Source organism: Anthonomus grandis, chromosome 3 (genome assembly GCF_022605725.1).
Source record: "Anthonomus grandis grandis chromosome 3, icAntGran1.3, whole genome shotgun sequence".
In the NCBI taxonomy this organism is placed as follows: domain Eukaryota; kingdom Metazoa; phylum Arthropoda; class Insecta; order Coleoptera; family Curculionidae; genus Anthonomus; species Anthonomus grandis.
The window spans coordinates 13620495-13638075 of NC_065548.1; the positions used below are offsets into that span (position 1 = coordinate 13620495).

A 17581-nucleotide genomic window follows, 5' to 3' on the forward strand; every position below is an offset into this window, starting at 1 on the left:
CTAATAACCCTAAAATACCAGTGACAATCCAAAATTCAAAAACCATTTATCACACTTTTTATCGCAAAAGAACAAAAAGTCATACCCCTTTAACCAAATAAAGAGCCAAAATTAAATTTGGGGTAAGTATTCTCTCTCAGGTCACGTCAGTAATTTATTTTTTAAATTATGACCCTTTCTCTTTCAAGGGATAAGAAAATGTTCGTAAATAAGGAAAAAAATATGGTGTTTTAATGTTCATTTTTTTTAGGTATAATTAAACATTCTTGCATTAATTATATTTTATTTAATGTCTAATTCAATATTTTATTTTCTTAATATCTTTTTAATATTTCATTCTTTGCGTAGTTTTAAAATTTAAACTAAAAAAAAAATAATATGTAATAAATTGTCAAGATCTCTTCAAAATTTTTTATTTTAAGATCATATATCTTAATTATATTGTTTTTCTAACAAATTACCCATTTTTATGAATAATATTCGTAAATTTTGGCACTAAATATATCATTACCTAATAATCACACTAACACTCCATTTCTTTAACGATTTACATAAATTTTATATTCGTCACACGCCCGTTGTCAATAATTTAAATCGATTTCTCGATGTCTTAACTGGCCGAAGGCGCCTTAAATTTAAAATTAAAATTGGAAAACGGCAAGAAAAGCCGCAACAATGACTATTTATAATAAAAAGAAGCCTTGCGAAAATAAACTCAAGTTTAAAACAACAAGAGTTAATGCGGTTACTGGTAAGATTTGTCACTTTTTTGCCCGGTATACATCAAATGGAAAAAATAAAAATACATTCGCGAAGCTTTCTGCTTTTTTGTTAAACAATGGGCAATATAAACTGAATCTGCTTTGAATCAGTAGGACGTTAACGGAGTATGAGTAAGAATTTATGTATAAAAAGGTATTTACAATATAACAATTTTTTTTTATGAAAATTGTTTAAAGAACATCCGAAAATTATTTTCGCTAAAATTGTCTTTTGTACATACCTTCAAATTTACTCTACTCTACTCTTACTAGAGAAATTCTCTTTTTTATGAGACTTAAGAGTTGTGAAAGGACTTCGTGAAATTGGTTCACTAGTGGATGAAATAACACGTTTTGCTCTTGTCTGGGCACAGAGCCAATAATGTTACTGCTGTTGCTCAAAATGTGCGTAAACCTCCATCCACCTCAACTCGTCATCGTTTTCAAGTACTGATTTTTTCTTGTACTTCCCCACAAAATGCAATTAGTCCAAGAACTGACTTTTTTACCGTTTGGCAAATAGGCTCAAGATCGTTTGACCAAAGATGAGCATTTTTATCGAAAAATCAAATTTTCCGACGAAGCGCATTTTCACGTCGGAGGCTATGTCAAAAAACAGAATTGTCGGATTTGGGGCATCCGAATCATGAAACATCCACACGTGACCATTGAAAAGCCAATACATCTAAAACGAGACACTATTTGCCTGTGGGATTTTGGTCTGACGACATCATCGGCAACCTTTTTCTTCAAAAATTTCCAAAGAGCCGCCGTTACCGTCTATGGCGAGCGTTACTGAGCCATGCTTAACGAGTTTTTTAGGCCAAAAATTGAAGAGTATGACATGGATGACATACAGCCAATGTAGCAGTTGAACTTTTGGGCTTCGTCTTTAAAAATCGAATAATTAGCCGCAATTCCGAAGTCATTTGGTAGCCTCGGAGCTGCGAATTGAGCTCGTTGGAAAATTTTTTCTGGGGAGCCATTAAGGGTAAATGTTACTACAACCATCCAGAGATAATTGAAGACTTAAAACGCGAAATCGCAATTGGCTTGAGATTCAAGCAAAAACAATCGAAAAAGCACTGGAAAATTGAGTTGATCAAATGGGCTATTGTAAGGCTTCTCAAATAAGAAAATCCTATATTTTTAATAAACCCAAAATTTTGAAAAAAAATTCACTAGTTTCATTCAATATTTTCCACTACCGATTTAAATTCTAAATCTTAAATGAATCACCCTGTATTATATTTTGCATTATATTTTTATTAAATTAAACTTCTTTTTATTGCCATTTATTTCGTATTAATTGTGATAAATTTATATATAATAAAAATAATAATAATATTAATAACGTTTAATAATTCCTAATATGTGTATTTCCTTATATTTCCTGATTTGTGTAAATTTTTTTTCTTTAATTATAGGAAAAAACAAAATGCAACTAATAAATAACTGCCATAAAGAGACAAATTTCGATAAAAACATGTTTTTTTGACTGTCATAAAGTGGCCACAAAATGATGGTTATATCTTAAAAGGAAAATACAAGAAGTACCCAAGCTTTTGAACGTTGCAGTAGTCAATCCACTACATGTATAAATCAGGAAAGGAAACGGTAATATCAAATTATATGGTTTCAAAGAGTGGTGTTAGACTGAAGACATATTGGCGAATCTTACGCAAACACCTTACTCTTCTGTGGATAGCGGTGAGAAAGTATTGTGTGTGTTTATGGACTTGGCCAAAGCCTTTGATACGGATACGTAAAGTGTGAAAATTGGTAATTTTTTAGTACGGAATCATCTGTAAAAATGAGAGTTCCTTAAGTTTTAGGACCGGTTTTGTTGAATTTATATATAAATAGTATTTTTCACATCCAGTCCTCAGGAGATCATTTATTATGCAAGTCTTGGGTGGCTTTAAAACGAAAAGTTGAAAATTACTTAATTTATTTAAAAGGCTAACTAATCAAAAACTTATGACAAGACTGTTTTTCATGCCATTCGGATGTTATGCAGACTCATCGCTACAATTTACTGAACTAACCATCCCGTTACCAGACATTCCATCGTCATCTAAGATCAAATATTCAGGTATAATACTCGATCAACTTCGAAAATGGGATAATGATATCTCATATATAAGTATGTAATGAACCAATTACGATCATGCATTAGTAAATTTAAAAAATTGAAAAAGTATTTTGATGTTCCCTTTCTTAAGCAACAGATACACAGCCCTAAATCAGCCATATCTAACATATGACATTCTCATCTAAGAACGCAGATTAGACCACTAGAAATTATGCAAAAGGGGATATTAAGAATATATCTAGAGATATAGATCTAAAGATACCTATTATGTCTCTCACTCTATTTTTAAAGAATATAAAGTTATGGATTTAAGGCAATTTTTCTTTAACATGATGCAGTAAATACCATAGCCCATACACATCCAACACGAATTAAAAGGACAACGTAAGTATATGAATATAAGCCCAAAACTCCATGCTTCACTTCCCCCAGATTTCCTAACAATAAATTCAATCTATTTACTAAAGACAAAACTTTAATAATGGCTAAGTAAGTAAGTATTAAGTTATGACCTTAAAATAAAGAACAAGAAAAATTAAACGCAAGTAATCATTCTGTCAATTTTTGCCATTATTTTGTAATTGTAATTAGTTATAGATTAGATAGTTAGTTAGATATAGTTATTTATTAATTTTATTATTTCTCTTTATTTTATTTTATTATATTTTTTATTCTTTAGGTTATATTAAATCTTCCACTAACAAGGGTAACTTTTTATGGGCTTTTGTTTATTCATTGCCTTCTTATTTTATGTATTTTTTGTTTTTATGTTTGAAATCTAGCTTTATTTTTCTGTCATAAAATGTGTAATAGAAGATTAATGGTGGCTTTACTTTGGTTGTAAAATGACCACGGAATGATTAGACATATTGGCTCATCATTTTGGTTCCAAAATGCAGGCTTTTTTTTTAAAGAAATTCAAATTTAATCAAAATGAGGTTCTCCAGTTGCTCCTTGAAGCAATATCTTGGTAAGAATGTGGGATAAAGCGATCGAAAAGGTCATAAAGGGATAAAAAATACGATTTTAATTCCTCGTTTGGGGTAATAAGCTTGTCCTCAGTACTAAGATAAAATGTTAGATTTTTATTAATAAATATTAAAATCACCAATTTATAGTCACATAAATTTTATTATGATAAAATATAGCTTTATCTTTTGGTTTTAAACGTATAAAAGAAAAGTAATAATTTTAGTCGCACAATTAGGATTTAAATAAATGCTATAATTCAGTCATTGTCAGTCAGTTATTTTACATTTTTTAGGAAAAAAATAAAGAAAAATGACCTTAAATTACTATTAGATTAATTGTTTTTTTTGCATTGATGAGGTTTTTAAAACTTTTGCTTAGGTCAATAGGTAGAAACATATATTAGCATATACAATCAATAGTAATACCCATAAAACGGGTCAAAAAATTAGTTAACTTTGATGCTTTTGTTTTTAAATACGATGATAAAGTTGCAGTATTTTTTTAAATTTCTACTTTGATTTTTTCATTATGTAATAAAAATCTCATAAATTGGCATTTTTAGAATTTCTTTAGGTTCTTGATGGATTAAATGTTTTTTGATTAATTTTTCCTTAATTTCTTACTTTCGATTAATTAATAATTTAAATTTTTAATATTTTTATGTACCTGATGTTCAATTTTATAAAAAATATAAACACAGAGATATACACTTTAAAAATTAAATGTTGAAAATCCATAAATAATAATTTTCTTTATAATAATTTGATTACCTTTTATGATTTTCTTTAAAATAAATAAGTTGGGCGCCTAAAAACACTATTTTTGATTTAATAAAACACAGTTAAATGCTTAAAAAAAGTTAAAATATTATATAAAAACATAAAATTGCCTTTTTTTAATCTTTTTAAATATAAACCTTAAAAAAAACAAACTTTAATAGACTTACATCAAAAAAACATTATCAAATTCCATATTTTTGAGCAATCACACGTTCTTCGAAAAAATCGCTTGACAGTCGAAAAAGTACATAAAACATTAAAACCAACCGAAAAAAAAAACTAAAATGAGTTTATTTTTATATATAGTTTTTTTCGCGCGTAAATATTTTAAATACGTCGCGACGCTCGGCGTCGTAAGAGCGTCTTTCAGGAAGTAGCGAGCTCGACGGCCGGTAAAAACAAACTGTCCGCTTAAATCCGCGCGCGTTTCGAAATTTTCATTCAGGATTTGCCGGTTTTGTTTTGTGAGTAAGAGGAAGGCATAAGAGTCCTTGTTTTCTTTCTTTTTTTTTTAGCGAAAGATGGAAAAGGACAGCGATTTAATTTTGTTGAAAAAGGAGGAAGGGCTAGGAGGATTAGAAGTCTCTATTTGGGATCAGAATTTGTATGAGAAGAAATACATCTAAAGCCTTTTAAAACCTAAAGATCTTTTTGTCGTTTTGATCGTTTGAGATGTCCAATAAAAGTTTTTTTCAATTTTGTAAAACTCTCTTTTATTTTTAGCATAAAATTCATAAAGGAATACTTCAACTCACACAAAAAATAGGATTTTTATATCAACATTTAAGTTATTTTTTTATTTTTAGCAGCAATTCTTTTATTTTCCGTTAATATTAATTAACTTTCTAATCATTTTTTCTTTACGCTTTTAATATTTTTGCAATATTCTTGGAACATGCATATTTAAACTAGAATCATCACACAAGGGTTTTTATTTATAAATACTTGGATACTTTTTGGAATTTTATATTTTTCTTTACAACTTACTAAATACATTTCTTAACAAGATGTTTTTATTACTTTTTCATTTATCTAATTTATTAATTTAGGCTTAGGTAATAAATCAATTTATAAAATTTCTAGCTGTTCCAGATGTGAGTTGGTCACCCAACATTTCAAATTAAAAAAATATTCTAAAATCCACAGTTAGTTAAAAACCTACTTTCTATGCTTGGAAAATTCTCGAGGAAATTGCCTGTTTTTAACTGAATCCTACTTCTTCTTTTTCTGATGCTGTTTTCTACTGCAGATTGACAATCATTCTTTTTTGTAGACCGCTGCGTAAAATGAGGATCTAAACTTCTTTCATACCACTCTCTTAAGTTCTTAAGCCACGATGTTCGTCTTCGTCTCGGTACTCGTCGCCTTTCCATTTTTCCCTGTATTATTAATTAAATGAAAGAAGAAAAGAAGAAAAATGTGCTATATTACGTAAGACAAAATCTTGCGTACAAAGTTCCTAAAAAATAAAAAATTACAAATTCATAGAAAAACCAATACATATTTTTACTATAAAATTAAAAAAAAACACATTATCAAAAAATAACAAAAGAGATTTAAAAATAAATAAAACTGTTGCCAAAAATAGTAATTAAATGAGATAAAGTAAACAATAATAGAACAAAACAAAAGGTAATTTAAAATATGAAAATGATGTTAGAGCAATAGTCAAAAGGTATCGTTAAAAAATTCATCAGGGCTATAACATGTTTCAGTAAATATACTTGCATTTAAACTTTTAATATCTAACGTTTGTCTAGTTAGAGGAAAACGATTGTAAATTTTTTTACTAAAATATATGAGCGAGTGTCTGGTAAGGGAGGATGTAGGAATTGGTAGAGGAAGTTGGTAGTAGGAAGATTTAGAACATTTATAAATAAGAGTAGGTGTTTTCAAGATAAAAAGAGAAAATAGAGTAAAGATTTTTTGAGATGTGAACAGTGGTTTACAAGAAATAGTGGTTTATAAGAACCCAGCAGAACATAAGAATCTAACTGCTTTTTTTATCAAAAATATAATTTTACTAAGCTCTTGTTGCTTAAGCCCGAACACTGAACTACTCAAACTACTTACACTGAACGTGCAACAACTCCTCCCAGCTCATGTCTTGCCATTCCTACTGCAAAGCGTCCAGCGGATAATTTTGATGCAAGATTTAGGAAGACGACCATCAATGGTAATGCCAAGGAACTTGCAGTTTTCTTAGTTTTACAAGAGGGACTCTTCACTAAGCATCATGCCCTAGGCGTCACACGTAAATCTCATAATAAAGGTCTTACCCACATTAAACACAAGCCTGTTTGAACCACACCACCCATCTAAAATCTTAAGAAATCTCGAAAATCTGAGCTCTAATGTAATTAGAATCTTTATAACTCCACAATATGGTAGTATCAATAGCAAACTGAATAATTTCTTTGCAGGGCAAGTCTCAATGAGCCTAAATCATTTACATACAGCAAAGATAAAAGTAGTCCTAACACTGAACCTTGAGGTATGCCAGATTTAATGCATCCAGAATCAGACAAATATCTAGACACTATAACTCTCAGAGTAGGATTTGATAGATAGGATTCCAGCCATTGCAATGCTACACCCCTCAAACCATATTTATTGAGCTTAGACAACAGTATTCTCTGATTCATACAACCTTGAATAGATCACAAAACACTGCCGCCGCCGACTCTTCAGAATTCAAGGACACCTTTCAAAAAGCGAAAAAAGCCAATGGGGTGTCCGGTGGAACCAAATAAAACAACCCTTTTTCTTGAAACAATATCTGGGTATTTATTTGTCCTTAATATTACACTGAGCAGTTGCAATGCGGTCTACAAAATACTTCTACGTTGCTACAACATTTTATTAATAAAGGATGACACTGATGATTATCGATTTTCAATAGCATCACGAGTCTCTGTATGAGTTTGAAATCCAAATTGATTTGCAGATAGAATGCTATTATGTTGTAAAAAGAAAAAAAATCTGCTTTTTGCAAGTTTTTCAACTATCTTCAAGAGGTTCAAGATAAAATTGAAATTGGATGATAATTATAGGGCTTATTCAGATTACTACCCTTATGAAGAGGGATAACCACTCCCTCTTTTTAACATAAAGGAAAAATGCCATTATGCCAGAAATTGTTTATGGCAGAAACTAAGGCACCCAATGCTGAGTCAGGCAAACAAAGTAGTAACTTTTGATGATATTTCATCAGCTCCAGATGATTTATCGTTTTTAAGCTTTGAATTGCATCCTCAACTTCGGTGAGATCGACAGGATGAAAGAAAAAAGGCTGTTGTCTTGACTGAAGGAGATCAATATTATTACTTACATCCTTAAGCAAGAAATGAGAAATATTACAATAATATTTGTTTAAAATATTTGGTCCCTCCTATAGTTGAGTATTTTGGTTATGGGAATGTTAAAACTTATTTATAATTGACCAACACTCTCTCTGCCTATTTGATTGAACACATTTAAGCGGTCATTATAATATTTAGCATTTGCTGCTTTAATTGTCTTTCTGTAAAGACTACTGGATAAAGTACGAATGAATCAGTATCTTTTGTCCTTCATTACATATCCGAAGTATTCCAGTTTTCATCGCTTCACTGCGTTTAAGAGTTCGGTCATTGTAGTTAGACGTAGCAAGACATCAGCATTCCATACTCTATCAGTCCAGGAAATCCTGAGCATGCGACGATAAACCCAAACTTTAAAGGCTTCAATCTTTTTGCAATGTCGATACAACAGAGACCATTCTAGTCCATAAAGCAAAATGGGAAATATGTAGCATTTGGCCAGGCGTAGTCTTAAACTTATCTTACTGGAATAACTGGACTTCCGGATTTTTTCAGGCGGATACGCATTTCCTGTCCAATGTCTCATTCACTGTTTTATAGGTTACATCTGAGGCATTCATAGTGATTCTTTCTATTATTTCTTGACCGACTTACACTTGTATATTTATACACAGTTGTATATTTCCAATATTTTGCTTACTAGGTATCATAAATTTGATCTTCTTTAAATTTGCTGTTAAACCACTGGCATTAGTAACCTGGGTAATTATTGTTAGTAGCCATTGCAGATCCTCAGAAGAACTGCTCAACAATACTGTATCATGAGCTAACCAGATGATATATATTGGTATAAATTCCTTTTTTGTACAAAATAGATTCAGAATACATATTAAACAGTAATGGAGAAAGTACGGAGCCCTTCCTGACCGATATATAGTTCTTCACCTAAACAGAAGGTCGTGGATTCCAATATAGATTAGTGAAATTCTTATGTCGAAAACGAAATGAGATACGAAAAAAATACAAGAGGCGAAAAAGTTGTACTTTTAAATGCTTAATCAAACAACAAATATTAAAGTTGAAAAAAAGGCAGTGGCGTAATTTTTTTTTCCAATAATATTTGCTAAGTGTCCCCCGGGACGTCACTGGATCTTACAATTTTAATCTAATTAGAGCTAAATTAGCCTCTTAATACAACAAGTAATACTGCCAAATTTCAAAAGATTCGAGTAAATATTTTGTTTAATATTAATAAAAAATTAATCATCAATTCAAATCAAAATTTATCACCCTGTATCTTGAAAACTATGCATTTTTTTTTACAATGAATCACCCATTGAAATATCTCTGTCTATTTTTCGAACACCCTGTATAGCCAGTGTACGATGTTGACCTTTAAACCCCACTTCTTAAATTACTTTCTTCCATTTTTAATGACTATACCAAGAAACTAAGACAGAGGCTTAATTACCTTTCTTAACAAATTACTTTCCATTTATGAAAATAAACAAGTAATGTAATGTAAGTATGAAATACAACAAGTATTCGCGAAACACAGTTAATTAAGTAAATATTTTCCAGTAATATAAAACAAATTATTCTAAAATTTAAATAAAATGAACCCACACACAAGCTATACCGCTCTTTTATGATGACGTCAAAAGGGCGAAAAGTCAAAGTATATAAGGAAATTGGGGTTCTCGTTCAAGATATATGAAAACGATAAGGAAGAGGAACACTTGTGGCAAAGTTTCAAGATGCTTTTCCAGTTAAATCGTGTGACTCGCGGAGGGTTTATTAGGAACAAACAAAAGAGTTTGGGGGGTTGCTGTGGAAAGTTTGGGGATATTGTCGGTAGCTTGGAAGTAAGGGCATTTTTTATTGTATTTAATTAGTAAAATTTTAAGGGATTATATTTTCACTAAAAATCATGTTTATAAATAGAAAATAATACTGGAAACGTTTGTTCTTCTAAAACCGACTAAACAAAGAAATATATTTAATCCCCTCTCCCATCCTCCCACTGTGTTTGAATCTCTATTGCCAATGTCCTGCTAGCAACCCTTTACAGAGTGAAACATCCCTGCAGGGTTAATTGACGAAGCTTTTGTTTTAACCTAAAACGTTTTATCGTTGGTAAAAAAGACAACTGAGGGGACGTTTTAATTACTATTTTTTTTTTAGCAAAATTAAAGAAGAATTGTATTTTTTTTTTAGTTGCAAAATCACGGCTTAATAACGGCTCTATTCGGCATCCGATAAAAGGAAAATTGTGAATTATTTATATCCCGTTTTATATTTAAATTTCTACATTTACCGCTGGTTTCCATAAATATTAAATATTAAAGGCGCAGAAGTAAATATGGCATTTTGAACGCTGTATCTAGTTAATATATTATGAAAAATACGCGTTTTTGATCGAGATGTATCGGGGCTAGATTTTCAGTACAGGGTCGGGTTAGTTAAATTCAAGGTCAGCACTTAAGTCAAGATACCGGGGATTGAACCTCAGTTAGTTAATCCAAAATTTTTTTGTGTATTTTACTTCCTTTGTCAAACCCTTTATTACTATATTCATATTACGATCCTCCAGTTATATCAGGATTTCTTTAGAAAACTATACTGGTTCCAACTTTATTTAATGCCAAATAAAGTGATACGCCCATCCTTACAGCCATATTTTCTATGCACAGTATATTTTAATATAGGAGCCATTGTTAGGAGAGTTTTCTAAGCTTCAGATGTTTGTTGTTAAAATTTTTTTGTTATTAAAACACCTTAGGCTAAAAACCAAACTTATATTCAGGGAGAAACAAGACACCTCTTTACAAAACCATTTCTTACCTTACTAGAGAGAGAGAGAGAGAGAGAGTGAGAACTGACATATCATTTTTTAGCAACCCATGCTTCGAGCGCCACGTAGTGGCGGGTTTTAAAAGTAATAAATTTGGATGTTGCCACACTGACTTAAAATAAATATTATTTTTCAAAACACAACACAAGTTATATTATACTAACTATTATACTAACAGCCATCATAGTTAACGGTATTAATCCATGCTTAAAGTTTTTACTTTTGTATAGAAATAAAAAAAAATAAAAATTATGTATTTTTTAATTAATAAGTTTTTAAACTAATGTGTGCTTTCTTAATTATAATTCAATCTATAAACTGACCCTAAATTTTTTAATTTAGGGAGATTAGATTAATCCGGGGGTAATATAACTGACATTTTTACCCGAGAGTATGGAAGAACGTTATCAGAATTTCCTAAAATCCTACTGGTATACTGGTCAAAGACAACTATCAATGAATTCCAATGATAAACTAATTTTAGACCTATCTTTGCAAGGCAGAGTTAGTATATGCTAACCCAGGGGTAATCCTGAACTTATGATTAAAATGTCCACTTCAGTATAAATATTGAAACTAATTACAATTTTTTTGAGAATACTTCACTCAAATAAAAAAAACGCTAAACTGTTAAATGAACACTTTTTAAACGTTAAATAAGTTCAATGAATGTAAAATATTTGACGAAATAGTAAAAAATGTAAAATAAAAATAATTCGTTTAACAGTGTGAAACTCTTCAATGAACCAAATATTAACACTTAGATCAACATTTAAAATTAATTAAATATAGCTCATAGGTCTCAAATATATTGAAATATAAGGTCAAAGTATTACACGTCTTTCGCCTGTACTAGGCAAGATCATCAGATCTACTATAAGAAAGAAACAGGAATAAAAAGCTTTACGAATTGCTGAAAATCAAATAAAGTTAAAGTTAAAGTAATTAAAATGTTATTCACACAGTTGAGAACTGGACTTTTCTTGGCTTTTGTTATTTTTAATTTTTCTAGAAGATCTTTCACATGTTAATGTATGTCCTTCAGATAAACAAAGTTCCATAGTCAATTCTGTAAGTTGTCTGAAGAATCGTCCGTTAAATTTAAAAAAGTTTTTTTCCCGTATTAGATTCAACCAGGTTATCTACCACGAATATTATGACTAGTAGGTTTGAAGTTGGCAATTTAGAAGCTATATCACCCAAAAAATTATAGGACCCATGAATTGCGAAAAAATATCTATTACAGATGGTTTTTTCGGCATTTTACTTGAACCTCATTTATTTCAGGTGACTTTGAAAATATTCAACAAAAACGTTTATGTAAAAAAATATCCGAAATAATTCAAGCCATAGCTGAAAATGATACCTTTTCTATAATTTTGAAAAATGCTCCAAAATAGATGCATTTTTTTTTGAAAAATTTTCAAAAAAAATATTTTGATTACTTCCAGATAGCTGGATGAATTCAATCATCTCACAGTGAAGAACGAGAGTAACTGATTCAACTGCCAGGGCGAATATTTTTATCTCTTCAAGGCAGTTTAGTGCATTCAATCATTTTGTCAGCGAACAAAGAAAATAATGACTCAGCTATCTGGAATAATATTTTAATCTCTTCCAAGCAATTGAATGAATTGAATCATCTCTTAGTGAAGAAAAAGAGGAACTGACTCAATTGACAAAAATAATATATTAATTTATTCTAGGCAGCTAGGTGAATCCAATCATCTCACAATGAAAAAAGAGCGTAACTGGCTCAACTGCCTGGAATAGGAAAATATTCAACAAAAACGTTTATGTAAAAAAATATCCAAAATAATTCAAGCCATAGCTGAAAATGATACCTTTTTTGTAATTTTGAAAAATGCTCCAAAATAGATGCAATTTTTGTTGAAAAATTTTCAAAAAGAATATTTTGATTACTTCCAGATAGCTGGATGAATTTAATCATCTCACAGTGAAGAAAGAGAGTAATTGCCTCAACTGCCTGGGCGAATATTTTTACCTCTTCGAGGCAGTTTAGTGCATTGAATCATTTTGTCAGCGAACAAAGAAAATAATGACTCAGCTATCTGGAATAATATTTTAATCTCTTCCAAGCAATTGAATCATCTTATAGTGAAGAAAAAGAGTAACTGACTTAATTGACAAAATAATATTTTAATTTATTCTAGGCAGTTAAGTGAATCCAATCATCTCACAATGAAAAAAGAAAGTAACTGAGCAAAGAGAATAACTGTCTCAAATCCCTGGACGAATATCTTGATTACTTCCAGGCAGTTGAATGAATTTAATCATGTCACAGTGAAGAAAGAGAGTAACTGACTTAATTGCCTAGACTAATATTTTAATTTTTTCCAGACAAATAAGTAAATTCAGTCATCTCGCCATGAGCCAAGAGAGTAATTGACTCAACTGCCTGAACAAATATTTTAATTTTTCCAGGCAGTTGAATGGATTTAATCATCTCACATCGAGCAAAGAGAGTAATTGACTCAACTGCCAAGACGGATATTTTAATTACTTCCAGGCAATTAAACAATTTCAATCATCTCACAGTGTAGACAAAAAGTAATTAACTCAACTGCCTGGACGAATGTTTTGATTACTTCCAGGTAGTCTAATGAATTCAGTCATCTCACAGTGAAGAAAAAAAGTAATTGACTCAACTGCCTGAATGAATATTTTGATTACTTTCAAGCAGCTGAGTGAATTCAATCATCTCAAGGCGAGCAACGAGAGTAATTGACTTAACTGCCTAAGCAAATACTTTAATTACTTCCAGGCAGTGTAATTAATTAAATCATCCCACATTGAAGAAGGAGATTAACTGACTCAACTATCTGGAATAATATTTTTATTTCTCCTAGGCACTTAAGTGAATCAAATTATCTCAGCATGGAGAAAGGGAGTAACTAGCTCAACTGCCTGGAAAAATATTTTAATTTCTTCCAGGTAGCTGCATGAATTCAATCATTTCACAGAGAGCAAAGAGAAAATGTGTCTGGCTGCAAGTCAACTCTCTGTAGGTTTTTTTGTTTTTTTTTGAGGAACTTGTGTGCATTGGACCCTCAACCAGAAAAAAAGGATAATAACAGTTTCCACTTCAGTTGCCTGGATGAATAATTTGATATCTTCCAGGCAGTTGAGCGTATTTAATCAATTCACAGAGAATATATAAATGTCCGGATATGTTTTTCAAATAATAATTATTTTTGTTGAATATTTGCAGTGGTAGAAAGACTATAAATAAAAATTATCTCTTGTTTGAGAGTTGGGAAAATCCTTAAAAAACTAATTTGTTAACATAATTGCTTGTCTGTTACTAGCAAAAATATTTAACAGAAACGTTTAGAAAAACATCTGAAATAATTCAAGCCATAGAGTTAGCTTATTCCATTCATAACAAAAAAAATTTGTTGGAGAAAACCTTGTCAAAGTACTCAGGTATCAAACTGCTTTCATTTGATCCCCTTACAAAATGTCCCAACTTTCCAGGAAGTTTTGACCATGTTGTCTGAGCCAAGAGTATAGTTTGTATAGATAAACTTTTTTTCTCCATTATTTTCCTGTAACAATTTAGAGCTGGTTTGAGTTGTTCAGATGGATTATTTAAGTACAAGTCGCTTATGAAATTTAAGGTTTCCCTCATATTTCTAACTTCATAATTAAAGCACTCAATATTATTTTTTTTATTTATGTTTTTCTTGGAATAACTTAATATGTTGGGAAGAGAACGATTAAAAATGCTTTCAACACTATCTACCTAAAAATTCAGGAAAGTGCAATCTTGGTATTTTAATGTCTCATAGTCTGTTTAGACCTCGTCTATTAGTGGGTTTTAAAAGAAGGTTCAACTTTGGTACCTTGCAAAGAAAGCTGAACCTGGAAATCTACAGCGAGGTGGTCAGAGAGAGCAGTATTATCAATACAGTTGCCTTTATTTGTATTTTTTAAAATTTACTGATGTAAGTTGTACCTTCCCACGAGATCGACAGAGGTGGTTTTTCTATGATTATTTGTATTGAAAATTATATTAAAATCAAAATTAAAAATGATATACCTGAACCTTTTGCAATTTTAATTGATGATTTCCAAGATGCAAGTGATTATATATAGAAACAAATTAAAATCAATATCCATAGACAAGCTCACAGTACCTTTAACATTACGGCCTAGCATGTCCTCTCTGGTTAACATAAAATAGCCACTACGACTCATAGTTGATCTGATGTAGTAAGATATCAAATACAAAATCAATATTGTTTGAAAAATTTTTTCTTAAATTTTGAATGAAAATATGCATAAAACATTTACTTATGCTTTGTTAAAATAAAGCTTTAAATGTTGACACAATAAATAAATGTTAATATGTTTTTTTCAGCTTGGCTAATGCTCAAATATAGGTTCTTTCAAGAAGTTTTTTTTGTTTAATTAACCATTTTTAAAACAACAAATCTAAAAATGTTAATTTAAACGATTTTTCTCAATGTTATAGTTTTTGGTCCACATAATAAATAAATCTGCGCTTCCTTAACTAAAATATAAATGAACCTGAACTTTATTGATTAACTGACCCTTATCCCTTATGACCGATTTTTCAATTCAGTATTCGGGTTAGTAATGGTTAATATAACTCACAATTCCAAGTGAAAATTACCGGATTAACCATAAGTTAATCCAAAAATTTTGCGGTTAATTTACCTTCTCTGTTAAAAGCTATATTACGTTACAATTCTCGAATTATATCAAAATTTACTCACCAACTTATATATACAAGTGTATTGATTGAAGCCAAACTATATTGATAAACGACTTGTTAGAACCAAATTTGCAATGCAAAGTAACGACACGTTAACGCATTGATTCATGTATCATGGATATTATTTTTTGGTTAATAAATAAATTCCTTAATCAAAAGTTGAATCAAGCCAAATTCGTTCTTTCTTAACTAAAAGTTAAATCAACCCGACCTCAATTGAACAGATGACCCTCAAAACCGGTTTTTTAATTCAAAGTTCGATTAGTTTAATTTACAATTCGTCAGGGCCTATGTAACTCACACTTCCATGTAAAAGTTATGGAATTGACCCTATTGATTTTTTACTATTTCTGCCAAAAGCTTTATTACTATTTAATGTTAAAATTCTCGAATTATATAACACAATTGTAGTTATTTAAGCCAAAGTTTCAACTAATCCCAACTATATTGACAAACGAACTCTTAGAATCCAATTTGTAATGCAGAGTTAGGAAATGTTAACGCAGGTTCAACCTTTAATCCATTTTTAAAGTTTTAGTTACTAGAATTACCCTACATTAATTTACAAAAACTCATTACTTTCTTATTCTGTAAAATCTACTATTTCAAGTTACACCTACAAACAATAATTTTATATATAATATCTAGTATAAAATGTGAGGTCTGTGACCTGCCCAATGGATAATATTTAAATTTTATTGCGAGTTTTAATTGAAATATGCGACATAAGCAAGCAATGAAGTGAAATCCTAAATAAATAGAGCAGAGTTTAATTTGCTATTAATAAATAATGTCAGGCTGCTTGTCCCTGTCGATCTGTTTTGCTAAATTGATGCTCATTGAGACAAAAATATACAAGCGGTCATTTGGTTTGCGGAATTAAGAAACAAAAATAAAAATTCCGATTTATATACGTGATTAGGTTATTATGAATTATTTATTTAAGGTTTATTTTTGGAATTTTTAGTTAGGCAGTACTGGAAAGATTTAATTTAATTTTTCTTTATATTCTAGGTTTATTAGTAAATTATTCGATTTAGGACTTCTTGCCTTCAATGTTTTTTTATTATTTTTCTTATTTTGCTTGATCAATTGTCTACTTGATCTGTTTGTATTATATTAGCCTTAAATGCTCTTCTTATTTTTGATTTGTATTTGTGATTTTCCTTTCATTGATTCTTAGTCAATTGTTTTAGAATTAGCAGTTACCTTTTGACTTTAATGCACTTGTTTTTCCCTTCTTAAATGTCTATTCAATAGAGATATTTGTAAATAGAGACCATTTGTGATATCTCTATTGGTCTGATTAGAGATATTATCATTAAACGATGGTCAATAATTTCATCTAATACCACATTATGCTTGAGTGACTTTCTGACAATGTTTGATTTTTGTATTGAAAGTAGTGATTTCAAATTCAATAAAAACAAACTTTTGGACATGGAATAGGTTATTGTATGTCACCGATTTGTTCAGATATATTGATGTCTGAATTACAAAATACTTTTTTTGAGTAAAGTATCTTTTTCTGTCCCATTTTTTTAAAGGTATGTCCTGACTTCTATACCTACGGACGGTGATTCTTCAAGTTTTTAATTCGTTTCACATATGTAAGACTAGAGTTTACTATATAGAACTTCAAGATAATGACTCTATCTCATTTTTAGATATTAGAGACATAAATGACAACAATAGACTCCTCGTACATTAGTAATAGATAACAAAAAATTATCATGATTCAAACCTTCAAAAATATGTGAAAATATGTTAAAAACTTAATAAGTGCAATATCTAAACCCAAAAAAAAAGTGATTTGCATTTTTCTTGCAGGATAGCTTGGACTATACAACATCACTCCTAATGTTGTAAATAAATGAAATAGACTTCTCCAAAGGCAAAAAAAAATTTATGTCTTAATATTTGGAGGTTGGAATTGTAATCTGTCTTTACTGCAGTGAAAGAAATCGTTAAAATCCAGGCAGAAAAACCTAAATTAATTATATTTTTCTTACAGGAGAGCCTGGACAATAAAACATTATCTTTTCTGTTTGTGAAT

At 30.2% G+C, this 17581-nt stretch overlaps 1 protein-coding gene across 2 annotated transcripts in view; it reads right to left on the minus strand.

The window, feature by feature from the left end:
- The window catches only part of LOC126733857 (thyrotropin-releasing hormone receptor), a 118056-nt gene extending 113063 nt beyond the window's left edge, over positions 1 to 4993 (minus strand). For both annotated transcript variants that reach the window (XM_050437278.1, XM_050437277.1), the window contains exon 1: positions 4775 to 4993. The gene's annotated coding sequence lies outside the window, so the exon portion shown is untranslated. The remainder of the gene's footprint in view (positions 1 to 4774) is intronic.
- Positions 4994 to 17581: the final 12588 nt, after the last annotated feature.